Source organism: Peromyscus eremicus, unplaced genomic scaffold (genome assembly GCF_949786415.1).
Source record: "Peromyscus eremicus unplaced genomic scaffold, PerEre_H2_v1 PerEre#2#unplaced_506, whole genome shotgun sequence".
NCBI lineage: Eukaryota > Metazoa > Chordata > Mammalia > Rodentia > Cricetidae > Peromyscus > Peromyscus eremicus.
In genome coordinates, this window is record NW_026734742.1 from 200,724 (window position 1) to 210,105 (window position 9,382).

Consider the following 9,382-nt stretch of genomic DNA (forward strand, 5'->3'; position numbering starts at 1 on the left):
TTTAGACACTTGTCTATTGGAGTAATATACCCACATTGAAGCTCATACCTCCTGAAGTTCACAAAGTCTGCTCCCCTTTTCCTCGTATTGTTTTATAGTACCACATTGACTCCTCCCCTGAGCTCCTGGAACCTGTTCCAGCGTCCCTGTCTGCTGTAGTTTGGATCTGCAATGTTCTCCACCGGCCTATGAGTTATTCTTTTTTTTTTTTTTTTTTTAAAGACTTATTTTTATTTTGTTTTTTTGTTTGTTTGTTTTTTTAAAAGATTTATTTATTTATTTTGTATACAGCATGTATGACTACAGGTCAGAAGAGGGCACCAGATCTCTTTACAGATGGTTGTGAGCCACCATGTGGTTGCTGGGAATTGAACTCAGGACCTCTGGAAGAGCAGTCAGTGCTCTTAACCGAATTATTCTTGGTCCCTGGCTTACAAAGATGATGGAAATCTTTAAAAGACAGAGGGGCTAGTGGGAAGCTTTAGGTCATTGGGAGGTGTGCCCTCACAGTGCCTTGTGAGACCCCCATCTCTGTTTCACTTCCTGTCCATGATGTGAGGAGCTATATTTTGCAGTGCCCCCCACCCCACCCCCCACCCCCATTGTCAAGTTTAGCTTCAGCTGTCAGCCTGACACGCAGCAGAGTTACCTGAGGGGGATCTCAAATGGAGGACTGCCTTGATCAGATTGGCTCATGGGCATTTTCTTGATTGATCATGACGTAGGAAGGCCCGGCCAATGTCTGCGGTGCATTCCCTGGGCAGTGAGCCTAGGCTGTATAAGAAAGGCAGCTAACTGAATGTGAGCCTCAGAGCAAGCCAGTAAGCAGCTTTCCTTTGCCGATTCTGCTTTGATGCTGTAGTGACACATAGCTCCCTGACACACGGATACTTCTCATGGTGTTACTTTGACTATTCACTAAATGCCCTCTCTCCGTCACTTCCTCACTTGCGCCATTTAATCGTTAGGCCAATATTTAGTGAGCATTTTAGTATTAGCTCAAGATTTAATGGTCAACAAGACTGACAAGGTTGCTGAATTAGGCAAGGCAAACAGTATAGAGTAAATAGATGATACTTCCGTAAGCATTACAAAAACTCCAAGAAGGGAGGCCTAGCAGAACCTCCTGGGGTTGCTGACCAGCTCTTCAGGGCAATTGCTCTGCCTGTCTCTTGCTTCCCTTCTTCTCTTCAGAGGGGACTGCCTTGGTCCTTTCACTTGGTCTTGCTTTCATTCATCTTCTGAGTGTTTGTCCTATTTTCTATTACTGCTGCCTAAATGAAAGTCCTCCACATAGATCAGTCAGATGGGGCACTTGAGGGTTTTTGTTTGTTTGTTTTGGAGTTTTGGAGGCTGGTGGTTTTGTTTTTGTTTCTTTTTGTTGTTGTTGTTGTTTGTTGTTTTTGTTTTTTTGAAATGGGGTCTTACTCTGTAGCCCTGAAACTCATGGTCGTCCTCTCGTGTCACCCCGAGTGCTGAGATTACAGGTGTGAACCACCATGTCCAGCAGGAATAATGTTTTACATCTTTGTGCCTTGGCTCAGATAGGTGCTCACAAGAGTGTTAAGTGATCTGATGAGTCCCCTGATGCTTGAATCAGGCTACCACAGAAGCAACCCTAGCCCAAATCAGAAGGCAAGGTCAGTGAACTCACCTAATTGAGTGTGGTAGAAGTGATGTTTAGAGCTAAGAGACAGGCTTATGAATGGTATCACCTGGTTTGGTACCTTCTAGGCCTGGGACTCCATGATGTTGTACCCACATGGGACAGCATTGGCTTCATAAATACTGCTTTACTTGGCATTGCTAAGTACATGTGGGGGATTTTAAAGTACTCTTTGTTTCACATGATGAGCCTCCAACCCAAAGAACTCTGGGTGAGTTGCCAGGATAGGGCCTGCAGGAGGCTGCAGTTACCACTTCACTTCGTATTTCCAGGCCCTTGGGTATTGCACCTCAACAGGGAACAAGCTTTTGCCAGTTCCGTCATGGTCTTTGTAATTAAATCCAAGTCTGGCAGAGGGCAGTGCATAATTATGAAGTATTATTATGGTTTTTATCATTATTAGGCACCCAGCTGCCCATCCCAGGAAACCACAGTAGTAAAACACTGAGAACCAAGCTCCTCTCCCAGCTGGCATGAATAAATACCAGGTGTATTGGCACAGAGTTTTGCAGCTCCACATTCATCAAGATGAGACCTTCTGTCCCCTCCTTTTGGCAAGATACAATTTCAAATGAATGGGAAAAGGAAATGCAAAGAAAGACCTTTGCCACCACCTCTGAATCAAATTCATTTTTTCCCATCTCCTGAGAACAGTTTCTTCTCATCTACATATTTATTGCATAAATCTTTTCCAACTTTATCCTTGACCTGCACACTTCCTAAACATCATTCTACAATGTCTCCAGAATTTGTACGGAATTTGTGAGGGTGCTTGCAAAGAACACAAAGAAGGAATGCTCAGAAAGCATGGCCGTGTGTTTATTGAGCTCCTACTCAGTGCCGGGCTTGGCATTTCCACTTAGGTTAGCTGACTCCATCTACAGCACCCTCCAAGGTAGGTTTCGTTACCCCTACTTTCTTCAAGGTCACAAAGACTTAGTAAATCACAGAACCGAGATCCCCAAACAAACGCAAGAAGTTGGTGATTATTCAAAGTGACTTGTCCATACTGGTAGCTGAATGGAAGATCGTATTTCACCTCTTTCTATCAACTTAAAAATGGTTTCCTGTACAAAGTGGGTTTTAAGCTGAGCACTGAAAGGAGAGTTCGGAAGTGATGTTGAGGGAACAGTGCCAAATGAAGACACTGTATTGGCCATAAGCCTAAAATCAATCAATAAGAAAAGATTTTTGTGTTACTCAGAGATGAGTCATGTTCTATTCTTCAAGTAACTTCCCTGTCTCAGCTGCTCCAAAGTGGGAAAGTCAACGGGGATGACACTGGGCTGAGAAAGTGTGAGCAGGGATGAGTAGGGGTTGAATTCCCCCAGTGTAGAGTTCCCCAAATGGCTAGGGAACCGGCACATCCAGCCGTGGCTTCGGAAGCAGCTGGAACTATGGCAGACTACTGCACATTTTTGTGACTGATACGTGCACAGCAGTCTCCTAGGTTGTTTTTCTGTAAGTCAATTGTTGAACAGTTTTTAAATAATTTATTCAGTGCTCACTATATTTTGTAAGGAATTATATACTTCTGCTATCTTTAGTGCTTTTTGTGGGGATTTAAAATTCAATAAAATACACTCATTTTAAATATACTAGTTTGTTCTGTTTTGAAATACATACATTCCTTTGTAAGCACCACCATTATCGAGGAATCGAGCATTTTCATCACTCCGAAAAGGCTCCCATGCCTGTTTGCCGCCAGAATTTTAATTCAGCATCATCTGTACATATAGGTTCCGGGGCTCAAACCTAGGCATGTGCTCTAGATGCCACTCATCTCCCTTCCTCCCTCCAACTGTATTTAAATGGCTCCGAAATCTAGATTTTTTCAGCTTCTAGCTTGCTTTCAAAATCTAGACTTCCATTTCCACACCGGCTTCATCTACCTTCCCGGATGTTACAAACAGGTCCTCAAAGCAAACCAAACAAATGGAGAAAGCTTTAGCTTAAGTACAACAGAACTCCCATCTCCTGCTGCTCTTTCCCTTCCAGATTAGTTTGCTTATTGAGGTCATTGTCGTCTTTCAGGTCATATTCTCCCCACTCTGTGTGTGTGTGTGTGTGTGTGTGTGTGTGTGTGTGTGTGTGTGTGTGTCTGTGTGTGTGTGTGTGGAGAATCTTTCTCCTCCCTGTCTTCCACCCCCCAGAGTCAGGAGGTGAATCTAGCACACACAAACGTCCTGACTAGGTCCCCCCTTTCTGCGGCCCTCACTCCGTTACCTCATTTGCACAATCGCACGGAGCCCTTAACTCCTTTCTCCATGCTCCAATTCATCCAGCAATCTGCCATTGTCACTTTCTTTCGAAAACCCAGATCTGTCTATTTCAATCCCCTTTCCCAGGCCTGCCCAACAGCCGTAAAATAGCACTGAATATTTTTTGCCGTATTGCCCCTTCTGGACTTTCCTGCTTCTCTCTATATATATTTTCATTTTTTTTTCTGTTTGTCACTGCATTTTTACCCCGAACTATGCCTCCTTGACTTGAAAACTGTTCGTTTTTTACAGCCCCATTTAAAGGACCTTCCCTTGGGGAAGCCTTTGTGGACGGACCTCTGTCCTGGAGACAGTCCCCTCTGGCATGTGCTCTTTCCCAGAATTCTGCACCTACCTTTATGAAAGAGAACAGGAAAGCTTCAGCAGAAAACCCTGGTGGGAAATCTTGATGCTCATTGGCTGTGCTCTCCAGCAAGTTAGAAAACATCTCCAAATCTTGCTCCTTTCACTTAGAGAATGGCCGATAAAACAACTGAAGCTAGAAGCTGTCTCCTGATGGATTTTGAGAAGCGCACCAACATCTAGACATTTTTCTGTCCTTTTCCCCTAGCTGTTCTGTGCCTGCCTGTTCTGTAGACTGACGAATGGCAGAATTTAGTTTTTTTAGAGGAGTATTTTTCCATTTGTTACCTCAGTTAACTCTCTCCCCCTGTTTTCTGTATTGTTTCTTCACAAGCCAAGCATGATGGTCTCTGCCCTTTTTATAATTATTTATTGGTTTTATAATTAAGTAGTCACATAAAAAAGTTCTCAGAACAAACACAATAAATATTTGTGATTTGTTTTAGAACGCTTTATTTACTCAACAGCTTTTCAAAGCCGTTATCTGCCAGCCCTGTTCTAGGCACTTGAACATACAAAGATGAACAAGAAAATCTGTAACATTTACATCATAGGTGTGCTGGGGGGAGGCAGAGGCAACAAATACAAACCGTGAAAGGTTCTAATCTGTGCAGTTAAAAGGTGCTACAAATAGCTCAGGACACTGATGAAACTGGAGTGGTCCGGATAAGCCTCCCCGAGGAAATGGCGTTCGGTCAGAAGAAAGCACACAAAATCCAGGCGGGAGAGCTTTTCAATCCAAGGCGAAGACACTGACCAGCTCCACGGCAGGAGCAGAAACCTAAAGAACACAAGGGAGAAGCCTGCGTGTTGGGATTACGCAGAAGCAGATGAGACCAGATCCTGCGAGGCTTGGAGGGTCGGAGTGAAGCGTTCACATCCTGCTCTAAATGTCACTGTAATCCTTGGAAGGATTTTGAGCAGGGATATGATATGATAAGACTTATTTGCTTGTTCGTTTTCTAGATCACTTTTAAGTGTTTACAGGGAATATATTCTCAGGACAGTGGGGCAAAGGATCAGAAGGCAGACCAATTGCTTTGGTCCAGGCTACAGGTGATGAAAATCTGGATTAGGCTGGCAGTGATGGAAATGGCATGAAAGAGAAGATTTCATGGTATTTTTCCAGGTAGAACTGAACAGTTTCACTGATGGATTTAGTGATGGCAAGGGGAACCTGTCAGGTCTAAGTAATTTGGTGTGTGAAAATGAAGTCTATTGAGTACCAATTCCGTGGCAGGCTCTGAGATTATAAAACTTCATGAATAAGACACAGCCCTTGCCCCAAAAAAAATTCACCATGGGAAAGAAAACATTGTAGTCTAGTCACATCTGTGGAGCGTTCAGGCATGAGTTGTACACAGATTTTTGTGGTGCCATCAGGAAGGGTCCCTGGCACAGTCCAGTGAAGTGGCCAAGAGTCTTGCCTTCTGGAGAAGATAGAGCTCAAAGTCTCAGCGTTTACAATTATAGGCAGCAACTCACATTTTAAGGAGAACGTTGCCTTCACTTATTTCTGTGTTTTGGCTTTTTTTGAAATTGCTTTCACTGTGTGTCCCGAGCTGCCTTGAACTCACAATCCTTCATCAGCCTCCTGAGTGTAGTGCTTACGAGTCAGTACACAATCATTGAAAACGGCATGGTCCACGAGGATATAAAACCCATCCAGGAAACTGGAGATATTGGAAAGAGCAGAATGTACAGCTATGGGGAAGGAGAACCAATGTGGTATAGACGTCTCCTGCAGCTGCCTGCCTGAGCCCCAACAATATCCCTTGGATCATTGATTTGGGATTTTTTTTATTAATAGTAACTATAACTTTTATTAAATTACCTTATACCTCCTGAATGATTTCTCTTAAACTTTATTTCTTATTTATTTTTAGTGTAGATTTATGATTGATCAACCAATATTCTCATGTGTCATGAATCAAAACAAAATAAAGAGGTATAGAGTGGTCTTGTTCCTAGTCATCCCTGTTTACTCAGTTCTCGTTCACCATTATGAGTAAAGATAATGATTAGGTTGGTCCTCTGTGTACTTTCCATGTTTCTTCAAATATAAGACTTCTTGTATATATTTTCTCTTCTCCTCCTACATGAAAAGTGGCAGCTTGCATTCCTTATCTACACACTGCTTTTCCCTCCGGCATTATAACTTGGTGATTTCGCCTCTCAGTTTGACCAGAACTTCCTCATTCTTTGAAACAGGTGTATAGTACAGGATACGCCACAGTTTATTGAACCATCTCCTTATCGATGAACACTTGCATTGTTTCCAGTCTTTGATGTTTATTACAAACAATTCTGCAGTAAATAATCTGGCATGAATATTGGCAACAATAGCCTTCAGATCAATTCTCAGAAGTTTCTCAGACTGTAATAAACTTTAATAAAAAAATTCTGAAGGAATGTTCTAAAATGGTATGACTGGATTGCCAAATTAGAACCTCAGCTTTCCAAGGAAAGCTTTGCCGTTCCATTGAGAGTACTTCCTCATTTTTGGCCTGTAAATGTCATTTTAGTATTTTTTCTAATAAGGAAAATTTTAAATATTTCAACTGCCTTTCCTGCAGCAAACAATAGTTAGAATGATGGTTTTAAAAAAAGCAGAAGAATCTGGAGAGAATATGATGTTCTGAGGTGACTGAATTGTAAGCTCTAGAGCATCTACATTTTCTTAATTCCTCATACACTGCATTTCTGAAATGCAGTGTCAGATAGGGATGGTAGCTTTGGAACTGAAGACCTGTGAAATGAATCCTGATCCAAACAGCGCTAGTACCACCCTTGCCCGGGGTCAGATAGCCTTTGACACTTTTTATTGCCAATGCTTCTTATTTCCTCATAGCTGAGGCTCTCTTCTCCCGAGAAAATGTCTACTTAAACATTCTCTTCACTTTTGGCTAGTACATGGCCCCCACCACCTGCCAAGACTTGGGTGCTAGCCTCAGGATGTATTCAGAATCCCTTCTTAAGTGAAAGTGATATTTGATGAAAGTCTTTGTCTTCCTGGTGTCTGAGTGTCTGTAGAGAACACCACTCTACTGACTATTATTTTATTTGGGGGGACTATGGTACTTTATTCTCAGCCTTGAGAACAGCGATGTCCCAACCCTAGCCCCCATCTCCTTGCAGCAGAAGTGAAGCATATGGTGTAAACCATACAATATTTACTATTCCCTTGGCTACAGTAAGCAATTCTAGACATTCTAAACTGAGTCCCCATTGAAATTGGAGTAACTTGGACACATGCAGGGAAAGCTAGCCTAAGAGTGGAACTAATATCAAAGACACTTGATTGAAAAATGCTTAAAAATTCAACTAAAGATGTTGAATCTCAGAGTACATAGAGAGAATCAGGTAGGTCCTGGCAGCCGTATATGAAGCCTATACAAGCTGCATCCGAACTAGATGCTCTAAGTTATTCATATTGGGTTGTGTTACTTACTTTTCTGTTGCTGGAATAGAACACCATGTCCAAGGCAGCCTATAGAAGGAAGAGTTTATTTGGGATTACAGTTCCAGAGGGTTAGAGTCCACCGTGGTGGGATAGCATGGCAGCTGGGAGCAGGAATGGCGGCAGAAACGGTACCCAGAGCTCACATCCTTTACTGCAAGCATGAAGCAGGAAGGGCAAACCGGAAGTGGAGTGAAGCTTGTAATCTGAAAGCCCACCCCCAGTGACGTAACTCAGTGGGCCGACAAACTTACCGTTTGATTTTACTTTATTGTGTGTGTATGTGTGTGTACAGTGTATGTGCGTGTGAATATGTGTATGTCTATGCACATGTATGTATATGTGTGCAGAGGACAGATGTCTACCTTTCCTTGATAGCTCTCCACTTGATGGGTTTTTTGTTTGTTTGTTTGTTTTGTTTTGTTTTTTCTGATCCAGGGCCTCTCACTGAACTCTTAGCTCACTGATTGGCCAGACTGATTGAACAGCAAGCTCCAGGAATCTGCTCGTCTCTGCCTCCCCAGCACTAGGGTTCCAGATGTGTACCACCATGCCCCGCTTTCATGTGGGCACTGGAGACCCAAATGCACCCTCACATTTATGTGGCAGGTGTCCCTGACTGAGCCATCGCCTCAGCCCCAAATTTACCTTTTTGATTAGGCCAGTTTGGCTAACACATTTTTCTCTTTGGCAACCAAATCATTTTTAGCTAATGCAATGTTTTCAAACAGGATGAGATGAACTAAACTCCTGTTGTTGCCAGAGTTTGACTAATGATTTCCGCCCAATTAATTCCCAGAGTCCTCTGTTCTTGGTAAGAGTGATGCTACCATTGGGCCATACCCAGGGGCTGACACCAAGCCAGCATCCTCTTCTTCTTCCTTGAAGTCTCTACATAAGCCCAGCTCACTGGTAAAGCTAAAAAAACTGAAGGGGACAAATAACAACCTGCGGGAATCACACCTGTTTATTTGAGGGAATCGGTTCGCCTTCAGGAGTGAATGAAATTGTTGGACTTCATTTCTAGGTGGAGCCTGTAATCCTCTGGACTGTTTGAAAGCTCACATGGGACAACTGCTCAGAGGGTTACAGTTTAGTTTCGGTTGTAGAGAACTTCAACATGGACTCGACTGGAGCCTGTCTTAGTAGGCCTTTGGTACTAAAATCTAGCCTCTGCATTGGGTGGAATGAGGGCTGGTTGGTTGATATTACTCTTTTTTGTCAATGTGTGTGTATCCGCATCCGTGTGTGGGTACATGAGTGTGGGCGCCCGTGGGAGTCAGAAGATGCTATCAGATCCCCTGGAACTGGAGTTATAGGTGGTTGCGAACCACCGTATGGGGGCTGTGAGCCCAGCTGGGGTTCTCTACAAGAGCAACGAGTGCTCTTAATCACCCAACCATCACTAATATTCTTGCTTCTGCAAGTTTTTGAGGCAATGTCTCGAGAAATATATAGCTCAAGCTGACTTGGGACTCTGTATATAGCCTAGCTGATCAGGTCCTAGCCTCCCTAGCAGAAAGATTGCAGGCATATGCCACCAACCCTGAGTTTTGGCCTCTTTTAGGCCAAACTTTTCAAAGGTAAAACACTTGCAGCCTCTGTTTGAAAATTTGCTGGGCATAGCCGCAC